General features: G+C 34.4%; 1 protein-coding gene across 6 annotated transcripts in view; it reads left to right on the top strand.

Moving 5' to 3' along the window:
• ASPP (Ankyrin-repeat, SH3-domain, and Proline-rich-region containing Protein) overlaps positions 1 to 15,080 on the top strand; it is a 62,640-nt gene that overhangs the window by 21,435 nt on the left and 26,125 nt on the right. Inside the window, exon 1 of one of the 6 annotated variants that reach the window (XM_067358860.1) lies at positions 12,346 to 12,966. The exons of 4 other annotated variants lie outside the window; for them this stretch is intronic. The gene's annotated coding sequence lies outside the window, so the exon portion shown is untranslated. Of the gene's footprint in view, positions 1 to 12,345; positions 12,967 to 15,080 lie in introns of those variants that run through there. One more of the 6 variants, XM_012377880.2, reaches the window with a different exon arrangement.

Raw genomic sequence — 15,080 nt, 5'->3', positions numbered from 1 at the left:
CGCGTTTTACTCTTGCCTTGGCTGCCCGTTTCCCTCGCGTGCAACGTATATGCATATAAGTACACGCCTCGACACACATAAGCTAAAAGGTCGCAAGGCGGAAAATGAAATTCATGCGCCTATCGCAACGTCATATCCCTCACGTCCGAATAACTCGCGAGAATTTTCATCTCTCTCTCTCTCTCTCCCTCTCTCTCTCTCTCTCTCTCTCTCTCTTTCTCACTCTTCTCTCCCTATCTTCTTTCTTTCTCCCTTTCGCATCATCGCTCGCTGATAGTCTTCAGATGCATACGCCTCCTCATCGTTGTCGCGCTGGTTCGTTCATTCATCGGTTTCCTTTTTCGTCGCGCAATTTCCGTAGCACGCGGACTCGTCGATATTCATTCTCGTTTCTCTCCGGTTCGTACGCGCCAGCAGCAGCGCGGAACGTTCGACGAAGGATTGATTTGTCCGTAATGTCGGAAGGAGGAGTTAGTAGTAGCGCTCTTGCGCGCCCGATAACCGTTCGATCATACCGTTTCTAAACGGATTACTGGCCGATATACAAGAGAGAAACGTCGGTTGATTTTTAGTTTGTTACTACATATTTCGAGAGATAAAAGACCGGAAATTTTGCTACAATTTTAGAAAATTTTTGTGATATACTTATAGAAATAAGCGCGTATTAATTTTTCTTTTTCTAGAACGAGTACGTGTCTTTTAGGAGACTATTTTTTTAGTTTTTCTAAAACCAAATTTTTAATATTTTTTTTGTATGTGAAATGTTTCAAAACGATAACATCTTTTGTTTATGATATATTTCTTTTGTATTATTTCTTTGGTACACGAAATATTTCAAAACGTAGTTTTGCTCGCGGAAAAAGCACGAGATATCCCGTCCACAGTGAGAAGACAAAATTAGGACACGAGATAATTCGTCCGTGCGTAAGCAAAAGGTTATTCTGTATATTAATTTAGTGATCTTTTTTCTAGAAAACCCGAGAAAATAAGAAAATTTTTTTTCTACAGAAAAAAACCAAGAGAAAGATTAGAAGCTCAAAGATTTTAATAACTTACCGGGATTTTATGACTTCCCCGATTTTTAATTAACGTCGCTATTAAGGTTGAAGTAAAAGTCATTTTTATTCTCGTTTGATCTTGACACTTTACCGAGTTTACGATCAATTTATCGTTATTAAAACGCGGAATATATAGAACTAAAGACAAGATCTGGAAAAATAAGAAATTTACGATTCACCAACATCCAGTTAATCTTACCTTAATTGACTTTCTGTGGTGGTACTTTTAGAGAAAAGTAGTCGGTTAAAGTAAAATTTAAGTAAACCAATGGCGAAACCAGCGAAAAGAATAATTAGTTTCTCGTAAAAGAGCGCATCGAATATATGAGGTACATCAATTAAACCTTTATTTTTTACTTACCGCTTTTTAAGTTTATCTTCACACAAAATTGTTTTTCAAAATTATAAAATTCTTCATATATTTTTATTTAATTCTTTTAAAAAACTTTTAAGAAATTTAAATGTGATTTTCGCAAAGTACCGCTATTAATCAAACACTCTAAAGAGGATACAAAGAGGAATTTCGCAGTTGCGAGATAAATTATGCCGACAGGATATACGTATAGATGATAGTAAAAAATGTGTCTGTAAATCGTTTAAGATATCGTGTGATCAATTCGATGATTCAATCTGACACGAAATACGGCTAGGCGACGAACATATCTTACATTATGCTCGTCTTGACACAAAAGTCGGAGTGTCATTGATTTTTATGCCTCATAATTCTAACTTTATTATGACATCTTTACATTTGAAATTCAAGTTATTTATCGCTACACGATTCTGTACTATTTCTATGCTAATCTATCATAGTCACGATTTTTATGCTCAAGAGATTAGCATCAGATCGATCAAAAAAACAGTTACGTCAGACTCTAGTACTATTTTAGTCCTGTTCTTGTACTGTATTGTATTTCTAACAATCAGCGTAAAAATTCAAACGAGATCCTGACATAAAATTTTTTGTGGCATACTTTACGATTTTTATATATTTTATACATAAAAGGAAAAGGCTGACGGTGCTTATTCTAGATATGCTGATTTTTTTATGAAATACCTACACTCATGCTTTTACATCTCTGCTTCACGCTTCGAGCTTTCCGAATATACGGGAATTCCGATACATTTCGGCTTGTAGCACATAAATCGCAAGTCAGAGCGTGACTACGTATAGGCCGGACTTAATTAACAATGTAAAATCTCGCACCCTTAACATGTACAGAGTTCGTGGCTCTGTGATTTATGTGTCACAGGGACAAAAACCGTGATCTATACAAAATGTTCTCTAATAGACCCGTTTAATGAATAATAAAATATTCACGGTCAAAATAAAAATCTTTTTTATTAACATTTCATTGATATTGTATTTTCTGCTATTTTTTTCAAATTTTAGCAATAAATGATACGATGTCAAGGTTCTGTTAAAGGAAGATCCAAACGACTTTTTGAATTATTTATAACCATGTAGAAACAACTCATACAATATTCAAGCTATTCTCTTAGCATAAAATTGAATAAATCAAAATGAAAAATCATCTGTGGTAATTTTGCCAAATAAAGTTAACATGAAATATATACTCGTTTCAGTCGTGCGAACACAATTAAAGCTTTGTAGGCAGAAGGATGAGAAATGAAACGAGAGATTAAAAAAAAAAGACAAAAGCCCCTTTCATTCATTTCGTCGTCAATGTGGCTGCAGCGGGATTAGAGCTAGCTAATATTTTAATTTAAAAACATTTGCATTTATTATTATTATATATCTTATTCAATATTCAATATAAATGTGATTATTTAAATACGGTATTTTATTTTAAATAAATAATGTATATTTGTGACCTCTTCAAAAATATTTGTTACTATTCGGAAGACTTGTTTCATTCATCTTTGAGGGAAATCTAAATATATATATATGCTTCACTTGTCATTACTCTCTATATAATATATCCCGGTTATTATTTATGAAACTGTTTGGATTTAGTGCATTCGCTTTAAATCAAAGCTTCTGAACCTTATACATATAGTTTACGCTTCTGTTATTTGCTGCTACTTGTTTACTATAAATAAACAGTTTCTACTTGCAAATGACAGTCAGAGTTCGAAACCCTTCGTAGAAATAACAATTTACGTAATGCTGCAACGACAAAACTCGCTTGTAAATACACATGAATGCACGAAGCATACGCGTGAACCGCATGAAAGTAAAATTCTTCTGAGAACTCGCCTGGAATAGAATGGTACCAATTTGAACAAAAACTGGCCAGCGAAATATAATATCTTCGACAATAAATGGAACGAATCACGGTTCTCGGAGATGAAGCACTAGAAGTGCGAAATAAAATCGAATCTCTGTAACCGAAAGAAAGAATATTGTGGATTATGAGAACCGAAATATATTGAAATAATATAACATATTTTACAGTATAAGAATACGGTGCGTTAAAAAAATTTGAACAATTGATCGAACTGCTAAATAAATAGAAAATTCGTAAAATACTGAATAATGAAATTTATCTGCGTCGCAAATTGTAATGACTTTGTTTTATACTTTTTGTAGTTTTACCAATATTTTTTTAGATATAACTGTTTTAATACTGTTTTGCTTTTCCCAGTATTCGTGTAGGGGATTAAACGAATAAAATTAAAAATTGGGCATCAAATAATAGATAAATTTAAAGCACAATATTCTGAGTTTATATAAAGTTTTGTCGCTGTGTAATAAATTTTATTACGAAAGTAATATTAAAGTATTAATACAGCGGAGTAAATTATTTCAAGTCCTACAATCGTTTTATATCGTTTATAAAAGTATTTCGATTAATTTGAATTATTTCATCGGTACTTCTGCAACCACGATATTGAGAATGTTTCTTGTTGCAATTTAGAATATTATATTTAGTACTTGACCGTTATTTGATCTCCATTCTCTTCGATCGAGATTCACGGAAAACTCTTCAATTCCATTTGAGAGTCCATTTGAGTTGCAATTCAACGAACCATTTCGAAAATAAGTGCATCGTAAAGTAAGAGACTTTCCCACGTAGAAGTCGAAATTTATTCTGGACATGTACGTCTTTGTGTTCAACCCTGACCTCGCTCAAAGCCTGGAACTTAATCGAAATCGGAACAGGGGCAGGGTACGAAGGGAAGAATAATAGATACAAGGAGTAAACACCGTAAAGAGAAAGCGAGAGCACTCGGCTGTAATAAAAGATCTTAAAATCAACCCAATATTATAGATTCGTAAATTTGCACTATTAGATTGGTGTACGTAAAAGAATAGCTAATGTGGAAAAACTAATAGTTTGCAAAATGTACTCGCCAAGTGAATATCTCACTTGATAATCGATTATTACTTATACATTATATTAAAAAATAGCATACATAATTTTTATATACAAAAATATACTTCAAATTTTGGCACATAATAATTTTCAAGTTATATTAAATTTGATAAAATTTTCATTATTAAAAAATTTCAAGTTTTTAACGTTATGAAAATGATTGTATTGTAAACTTATTAAAATTTGAAGCTTTTAACATTATGAAAATAATTATATTGTATTGTAAACTTATTAAAATTAATTATAAAAATTTATATTGAAATAAACAGAAGCATTATGTATAAATTGGAACAGAGTCGTGGTATAGAAATACGAATCACTCTTTTTCAATCTAGAATATCTTCGTCTTTGAAGTCTAAATACGCTTGAGGTGAGATTACGAAATTAGCTTCTAAATATTTGTTTAGAGTTTTGCTTCTTCAAACATCAGCTGGTTTATCTAGGCAGTGTTTATTCTTAATATATGACATCGTCAATTTCCAGACGAGATATTATCTCGTCTTACGCGGCCACATATCGGCGTCACTTCTTGACTCACGGTAAACATTTTCCGTAAAGTAATTGCGTCTCCGCAAACTCCATTCTTTCTCGATGATCCGAGGTACTGTGAAGCGAGTCAAGCTCGTCGAACTTTTGCTTCTACGAGTCCCCGCTCGCTCGTTCACTCGTTAGCATATCCATCGAGAGCTTTCGACGAATCGATGCTGCTTTCGTCGGCTCTTAGAGGAGTTTCGTTGACTGCGAGTATCCCCCCTCCAATCCGTGGCGTTTCAACTTTTTATTTGATTTTGCTTTAACCAGACTTCGTTTTCATCACGCTTATCGGCATTTGTTATTCGAACTTCAGTTTCCCTCGCTCGGTTATAGGAATCATTAAAAGCCGTGTAATAGCTGGAAAGCTTTAAAAGAGCTGTTTATGAGTAAAGGCTCTTATTAATGCGTTCAATATCACGATGGTTTTATGTTGATATATTTATAGATAAAGATCTCGATATAAAAGTGTCGCTATTTTTTTAACAATGCAAGAGAGAACAACTAATGAAAAAGTATATAAAGTATAGGAAAGGAAAATGGTATACAAAGAATAAGCTAAGTCAAATAGATTCTACGATGAAAATCTTGCTGTCTTGTAGCAAGAGTATGTACGACGTTAAAGATTACAGGCGTCTCTACGAGGTAGAGTTACGTGTAACTCCAAGATTCTCGTTTCAATTCGCGATCGAAAATAACTCCGACGCATTGATGAATGCTCGTAAGAGTGATTATTCGCACGGCCGAGCTCTGCGCGCTACGAATTGTTACAAGAGTACATAACAGAGACTGCGATATTCCGCTTATTGGAAGATCGCGTTACACGGTGGATACGCACGCGGCGGCAATGCGCGTCTATCAGATTTCCGTTTCGCTTCGCGACGTAGCGATAATTCGCCGAGTTTCGGATTTATTCCGATTTCGGCATGTAGCTTGCAGCCGGAACCGAAATAGTAGTAGTCATTCCAGGCGAAGCGAATATGGTCCGAGACATTACAGTACAATCAGCGTGCATTTTCAAGTTTCAAAATTTATGTCTTATTTAATCGGTATGTCATCATTCGCGCGATATAATTTCTACGTGTTTTGCTCTTTTCGAAATTCCTTTTAATTTAACAAGGATTTACGTCACTCAGGAAAATGTTACCGCTATTATGCACGCGATGATATAATAGAGTAACGACGAACGGGGCCACAGGCAACGCACCTATATCGATCGGGCGACACTGTGCGCTGCGTCGCGCATCAGCATTTGCAAGAAGACGCGAGATTACGAGGCGTAAAAGTTTGGAATTCAGTTTAATTAGATTTCCCGATAATAAAATTGCAGGCAATAATTTCTGACAACAGAATTTCACTCGACCGAGCTCATAGGTCGTTATAAGCCAGCGCGGGCAAAGGGATAACTTTTTTCTGGGTCAGGAGTTTTGTTCAAAGTTATATAAAATACAATCCGGATGTTATAGAAGCATCCTTGCGCGAGAAGCTCGTTGATTTCACGGCGATTGTCCGATATTTCTAATGACCGATGACAATGGTTGCAAATCGAAAACAAATGATGTTATGATTAATGATTGATTTTAATGTCGTTTAATTGATTGATGATCAGTTATGTCATCGTTTTATTAATAAATTCAATGATATAGTAAAAAAATAATCAGTCACTGTTTGATTTAATGCAAAATGTCACATATTATTCTTTACGACGTGTTCATAAATTATTCGTTGTTATTTTTTAAAAAGAATGTTCTAACTAGCTGTCGCGGCTATTCAACGATACCAACTTAATATCCATGCACGGTGTATTGTTCTTCATAATCGGCTTACCAAAACTTTAGCAATTAATGAAACTTTGGCTATTGCAATATTCTCGCTTTCGCTTCGGCTGGATTTCGACACTGATTATGGCCCATCGTTATTGAACTTGGCCAGAATGCTCTCGCTCCTAATCACGCGCCGAAAATTTGCAAGTAACAGTGTCGTTAAGCTAACAGGATTGCAAAACAATCTTTTAAAAGAGCGCGTCCTCAGCTGTGCACTGCATATTCTATCCAACATACAGATCATTACAGAAATGCTTACGATCGCTGTTAAGCTAAAGATCGCTGTTCTTCTCAACTCTCCAATCTCTGGCGTTTGATCAATTTTGAAGGAATTATTCCAAGTAGCTTTTAAAATAATTATTTAATTTTTACTAGCTCTTATTTATATTTCTCAATTTTTTCAATTGCTCAATTCATAAAATGGCAGTTCTGAAACACCCTATATATTTCACCGAACGCCGCAATGAACAATTAGTGCCTTCATCAATTGCGACATCACGCTGATGTTCGCGTTCGTTATCACACGCTGAATGCCATTTCATATCTGACGCTATGTATCGCGACGATATGCCAAGTTTCATCCTATCCCTCCTATCAAATTTTCCTAAAATGAAGCTGAGCATACCTTGCTTGCAATCGAAATCGAAAATGCTTCAAGCTCGCACCATACGCTTCACATTACCGTTGTTACCGTCACGTTTCTATGACGACCGCAAGCCTGTTCGATAAGCGCTGAATAATAAGTCAGTGGTTCATTGCGGTACGATGGCGAATGCCTCTGATAGTGCTTCGCTTAGCTTACCGTTATTTAATAAATAAGCATTATAATAGTGTTCTGCGTTGCATTAGCAATATTTATGTCCTAATTGCTAAAAAGCATCTCACAATGTAAACAGCAAATTGAATTAAAATTAAATTAAATTAAAATTCTGTTAAAATTTAACAAAATTTTAAAACCTGCCATAAAATATTAATAAATATTCAAAGTTGAAGCATATAGTCTTGCTATTTTTATTTGCAATTATTAATCGTTTATCGATGTTCGAAAATTGTAATTAAGTAAAAAGAAAACCGACATTTAATTAATCGACCGAATTAATCAACATCCAACATCCCTGCTGTTAAATATTTATAATGGGGCATTTATATCCCCGTATATTTTTGCTGAGCGCTTGAAGAGACTCGACTCAAGTCAAGATAAATTCCCTCACTCACTCACCCAGTCCCTTTCGAGCATATGGTCCGCATTGGATAGGTCCTGTTTTGTGTCGCGGAAGCGACCGTGCCAGGAAAACGTTGCCGACGACGCTTGTCACGAGCAATGTGCTGTCTGAATGACCGGTTTGTAACGCACTGATTTCGATTAAATAAGACTCAGGACGGTAAAGAATTTCGTGTCATTGGCTTTTCTAAAATCCTCCGTTGGCACCGAGAAAATAATGAAGTCCCTTTGATGGAATCTCACGAATCGTACGAACGACGGTAAAACGAGATTTCGCGAATACTTTCTGTACGTACATATACGTGAAATATCATGGTTGATTTCACGTTCTTGGTTCATTTCTTGCTTTTTTTTTCTTTCGGATTTTGTTGGAAGCTGTATTTCTGGACAACTAAAATACACTTTTATTTAATACACTTGCGAACAACTGGAATGTGAAGTTGCATTAAAGTAATGAAATATATCTTGTCTCTAGCTTTTAAATAAAATTACATTTTCTTTGAAGCGCTTATTCGCAGGTCGCGGGGATTTATTTCGCGTATAGAATATAATAAAGCACTTTCTAATATAATTTCGTGTTAATAATTTTGTAGCCTAATACACAAGACAAACAGAATCGCTGATAACGTCCGGCTTAAGCGTTTATCCATGCGCGTTCCATTATATCTCCGCGCTTCAGTTTTTAATAAACGCTCATAAATAAAACATTCGCGTGAATAAAAATAAGCTGAAATTTCAATCATCGCTATGAATTAATTAAAATATGTGTACGCTTCTTATATCAAGCAATACATTTTTAATTTCGGACGGCATATTACTTGGAGCTGGATTTTCCGATAGGAACGAGTGGTCCGCGGTTGAAATACGACGACCACAAGCGGAACGTAATCCGGCAACGATATTTCGATTTTACCGCGTCCTTGTGGTTTTACGCAGGTGCAAAAAGTGCATTCGTTACTGTGGAGAAAAATGCCGGTATGCAAATGTCAGATTATAAATTTGCAACGGGATCATATGTTTCTCTGTGTGGAAGTAAATTTCTGCGCGGACTACTTTGCCGAAAAAGGATACACCGGATCGATAAATCATTTTGACGTTGATGAGATAGACCTTGCTCTTTATACGTAATTGTGATTTATCGGCCGCACGTTGATCGTACATTCGGCACGAATATTCCAAAAGAGTGAACAGAGAACAGAAACGAAATTTTCATGGTATTGTTAGAGAATAATGGGGATATTAATACTAAATAAGCGGTAACCGAGTATATTTTACGTAATTTTCACCAGAGAACAAAAGAGACTTACTGTCATTTCGCGGTTATTTCATTTCCAATTAAATTATCTGCATTAAACGTGCATCATACGATTATTCGTTTGTTTATTACCTTTTTTTTACTTTAAAATTTTGAACAGACGTTAATAAAGTAAAATTGTTTCCTAAACTTTGTTCAAGAAAATAAACATTTGTAATAGAATCTGTGTAGTTTTCTCACATGTTTTACATTACAAAATATTATTTAAATTGTTTGTTTCTAACTACACGAATAATTTTTTTTTGCTTAAATCACACAACAAAATATGTTACAGCGAGGAAAGAAGCAGTGCGTGAAAATATTAATCCGTATGTAAAAAGGTATTTACCGATTTGTTGTGATTGATTTCACGATACGTATTTCCTAGATTTCCCGTAGATTTAAACCGGCAGAATATCGGTAAAAAACGGACAAGAGGACAGAATGAGTGCATCGGAGTCGGATGTAGTGACATATTTTTCACAAAACCTTAAGCATTGAGATGAAAAAAGAAAAAGAATTATTAGAAAAGTATTAATTTATAAAAAGATTGCCCTACATACAAAGGTTGCAGTTATTCTTAAAATAATAATTATTATAAAAAATGCCATTGTTGTATAAATATCTTATTTGAATTTAGTTTACTTTTACATAATTTTGCGCTATTCATAATAATCATTATTACAATTATTATAGAATATACTTATTTTGTATATTTTCTATTTATTATTTATTATAAAAATTAGAAACTATTTATACGAGATTATCTTGCATTTAAAATAGTTAAAAACGTTTTATAACTATCGATTTTTTACCTTCAGGCGCTTTTGCTCTTGCTCCCCTTTTCTTTCTTTCTCTCTTTCTCGAATTTGCTAAGTCTGCCACTGGTCGGCACAGGGTAATTGGAGAGGACTCGGAAGTTGGCCTCTGTCTCGCGATTCTTCGTCTGAACTTTCTGTCGCCTGCGACGCTCGCCGTGGCAGCTCTCCAATTGCCGCGAGAAAGTAAAGAGCGCATAATTAACAGGCTCCGGGCAAATGTGCGCGTGCTTTTAGCACTACTTCTCTTTCGGATCAACCTTTGAATTTCAGGAGTTTAAAATTTCGTGTCGAAGTACAACCCATTTTATATTTGTGTTATTCTGTCCTTTGCACATCGTTTTCAGATAAAAGTAGTAAAATTGACATTTCTAGCACTTCTCTCATTCAATGTTTAAATTAAACAAAAAGAACATTTGTTTGAGTCTGAAAAATGTTTCTCAATTTTCTGATAAATTTTGAAAATTATGCAAGTCTTGTTCTATATTTCTCGAATAAAATTAATAATCACACACAAGTTAACACAAAAGTTATTATAGAATATTTATGCTTATAATATCGAATACATTTTTGTCTTTTATTTCAAAATTTTTTAACAATGTGTCATTTTTTATTTCAATATTTTTTATAATATGTATTATATATATATATATATATATATATATATATATATATATGTAACAATAGACATTAAAATTACAGCAATATACCGATTGATTAATTTCTCATGACTGCCACTGACGAACTCCATGCGATATTGATTATTTCTCATATAATAGACTTCATTATAATAACAATTCATTAATTATTAACTGTCCGATATAATATTCATTGCTGATATGATATTAATTATTAATGTATAATAAGCTGAGAATGTAATGAAAAATTGTTATTACATAACTAGCTGAATACCATTTGCAGAGAGGTCTAAATCGTGTCGCGGTAGATAATTAATTCGCATCACTTGTTCGAGCACAACTCGTGTGTACCTTGCGCGTATGCAGTATTACCATCTTTCGCATGAATAAAAACATCCGTGCCATATGCGCTATTGGCGAACAACAAAGGTATCCAATTAGCACGTGCTCGAAAACGGGAAATGCGTTTCGTTTGCCCGCGGCGTTCTTCTCGCGAAGAAATTCCCCGATAGTCGTTTAGATTATATCGTTTCAAAGCGGCTTATCTTTTTGCTTGATTATATTCCTTGTTTGAATTATCCCGCTATCACTTTTTTTTGTCGCAAACTCCTACGAACGCATTTTATAACTTTTACCTGTTAAAACAGAGATAAGCTCGTTGGATTTTTACGATTTACGCTTGCTTGTTTAATTTAACTTTATTTCGATTTATTTTTGTACGGAAAAAGGGAAAAAAACCTAAATAAATAGTACAATAAAAATAATTATTGAAATGATTCACATGCATAATATTATGCTTGCTTTGCATAATAATTAACAAGCATATTGCATATTAACGATTACATAATTCTTCTCTCTAGAAATAGGAAGATAAAATATGAAAATATTCACGTGAATTTATGGTATCATAATCGCGGAACTGTTTTTCATATTTTGCATGTTTTAAATGTTAAATATCTAGTTTCACGGTCTCGTAATTTTCTCGTTCGAAATTCCGAAATATGAAATGAAAAAAGATAATATGCAAGACATTTGAAACTTTCTTTTCGTAAGTTTGAACTAAATAATACCGAGTATACATTTTTTCATAAAAAAGTTATTCTCTAGGAGATACAACTTCAGTTATTTACTTAGTAAAAATTTCAAGATATTTGAGAAAAGTAAAGCAACAAATGAAAAGAAGTATAAAGAGTAGATAATGAATACTGTGTCAATGATAAGAATCACGGTCTAGGACTGTACTAATGACATAACTATGACTGTATTGTTAACGAAACTTACAGACGCTTGCAATAACGATAATGATAAAAATTGAAAAGATGACGATAAAAGTTAGGCAAAAAAAGATTCTAGTCTTCTGAAACAGTTATGCAATGCTTTTTTATTATATTGTTATACATATGTAACTTGGCACGAGACACTATCGCGTTTCTTGATCTAATCTGATTTCAATTTATTTAAATGTATATATTTTTTATAATTATATATATACATATAAAATTTTGTGTTGAAACACATTGTGAGTTGTGGGCTGCGCGATGCAGCGGCGGATTTGGGGCCGGTTGTAAGACAACGGGGTGATGCGCGATGCGCGATGCGCGACGTTGTGTGGCTCGGCGCGGTGCGGCCAGCTATTCCACGCAGTTCGTCGACAAGCGCGACGCCGTGTGTTTGCGACGTTTTTCTCTCTTCGCCGTTTCTCGCTCTGCTCCGTAAAATTGACAGTTCGCGTTGACGCCGATTGTACTTGGCAACGGAGCGCGATGCTTCGCAATCTCGAAGGCAATAACGGCAGACCGGGCTGATTCCATCGCAATTTTCGCGCGTCATTTCCACTCTCCGATATTTCTTCTTTCTCTTCGACGGACAAATTAGATCTTATCGCGGCATTATCTCAAATTCTGAAATACTCCGAAGGGACATTTCGTGTCTCTCGCGGTCGATAGTAGCCGGTGTATCGAAGATTTTGTGAATTTAATCTTGATTGACTCTGTTGCGATTTTTGAGACGCTTCACTATTCGCAATTTCACGCGTGGGTTGAGTTGCCGATCAAAATCTCCGTATCAATGGAACGTGATTCAGTTCCATGATTCATTGATTCATCGATTCGCGGCAACCGACATTTTCCGGCGAACCGAGGAAAATAGCAAGTTGTTTTCGCATTGCTTTTAGAAATGGATTTATTTTTAGAATTTCAAGTTCATCGACTTCGCGCAGACTTCGTATAAGCGCAATACTGAGTGAGTAACGAAGCACTAGTTCTTAGGAACATCAGTTGCAATAAAAAAAAAAGTGCGGCGAGGATTAAAAAGGAAAAGCTTGTTATCATTTGTTTCTACTCTTAAGCTTTGTGTCATAATGGGACGCTATACGTTTGCTTTTTACGATGACATAAGCTGCAAGATTGTGATTCTCAGGCTCTCAAATAAATTAAAAGTTTAAAAAATCTCAGAGAAAAAAAATTAAAAAAATATAATTTTTTTATACTTATTTTGCTTGCATTTATTTGAACCGCTTTTTAATTTTGTTTGCATCTTAGAGAATAAAAAATTGTACTGTTTTGTATTATATGATAAGTAGATAGTTGATTTTGTGAGATAAGTCAAGTCCCTTGACGTCATTTGACCTCTTTACTTTTCGCATTTCTCCGTGTGAAACAAACCTGAAAAACTTTGAAACTACAGTATTTTTCAACTACCGAAGGGAGTAACTTTGTTATTTTTTGAGATATCTTAAAACTACTTCGACAAAACTGCGAGCGCATCGTTATAGGCATTTATATTTTCGAAATAGAAGTGCAGCATTATTTACAAATTATGTTCAATTTTCTGTGATAAAGACTTTCATTTAAATACCGGAGAGAAGAAGGCAAAGAGCTTGCAATTGCAAGGTTCCAATGCAACACTGGGCTCTTTATGAGAACCTGAGGAAATTAAATTTAATTTTCCTTTAACTTTCTCAAGACTTTTGAACGCAATTTTTTATTTCTATCCATAAATATTTCGATTTATATGAATAACTTTTATTTTTTATTTTAATCCAAATTTAATTCTACTCGATTTAAGTTTGATTTTCGCAAATTTTTGAAAAATGGATTACACCACTGTTACTCTAAACTGTTCAATTGCAGAGCTATATGCGTTAAACCACATTTGGAATGCATAATCTGTACGTAGATGTAAATTACTGTCATACACGCGCAGATACTGAACTCTGATCTCTGCGCTATTTCAAATTATGTTACCGTGCGGTAGACAGCTCTCTCGAGCTTGATGTAGAACTTGGAATTGTAGCATCGAAATAACTTTATCAAGTTCGATGAAGTTACAATTTTGCAAAGCGTTATCTTCGTTCACTCGCTCTGTCGTGTAATGATACCGTATACGTATAAGTATCAATTGCGGATCGTATTACATTATTCGAAGCAATTAAGGGAATCGCTCCTTTGAATGATAAAATTCCTTAAATAGCATTAAACCTCTCTTCTAGCGAATGTAAAGAGCTGTAAAGTACGGCATTTACGTAAATTTGTATTTGAGAATCATGTTTGAGCATTAATATTGAGGGAGGTTTTTAAAATATGAAGTGTTTTTGCTAGATAAAATAAGAAAGTGTATTTTATCAAACATAAATTCATCTTATCGCACGCAGAAACTAATCTACTTTATTTTATCTTATAAAAAAGAATTATATATAAATTATCTCGTCTCTTTCTCAACGTTATATACAATTCAACGTAGTTGGTCAGATTAGACTTAAATAATACATTAGTAATCTGGGTGCATTAAAATTTGTCTGAGGAAAGGAAGGAGAGAAATCAAACTCGAGCGACTCGGGAACCGGAAATTTTCGGAACTTCCGTAATTCCGTTATTGAATTAAGCTCTAAAATTGTATCCTTGTTCGCGTACTCCGCTACGACGCCGGAATTCGAAGTCAAACTGACATTCGTGGAAACGAAACTGAAACGCACACCCCGCGTTCGGAGATTATATTTCCGCTGTTCCTTCATCTGAAGAGTACATTCTTGAATCGCGATACGTACAACTTTGATGAGCCAGAAAATAGAGACGAGACAAGTTTGTCTCCCTGTGGAGCGTGCCGTTTCTGCGGAAAAATCGTGTCGGACGATTTTACCCGATACAAAATTGACCGCTCTTTGCACACGAAAATTTCATTTTATCGTGCACATTTTGCATCCTGAAAGAGAAAATTTTCCGACTGTGTTAAAAAGGCATGCATATTGAACATTTCAAAAGAGATTAACTTTGAATTTCTTTATCATATTCTTCTACGTAATCAAAAAATTATTTTAAGAATATAACACAAACTATTAATATCGTAATATTAAAAAT

Source organism: Linepithema humile, chromosome 7 (assembly GCF_040581485.1).
Source record: "Linepithema humile isolate Giens D197 chromosome 7, Lhum_UNIL_v1.0, whole genome shotgun sequence".
Classification (NCBI taxonomy): domain Eukaryota; kingdom Metazoa; phylum Arthropoda; class Insecta; order Hymenoptera; family Formicidae; genus Linepithema; species Linepithema humile.
The sequence above is the reverse complement of the archived record's forward strand: the minus strand, read 5'-3'. Positions and strand labels throughout refer to the sequence as shown.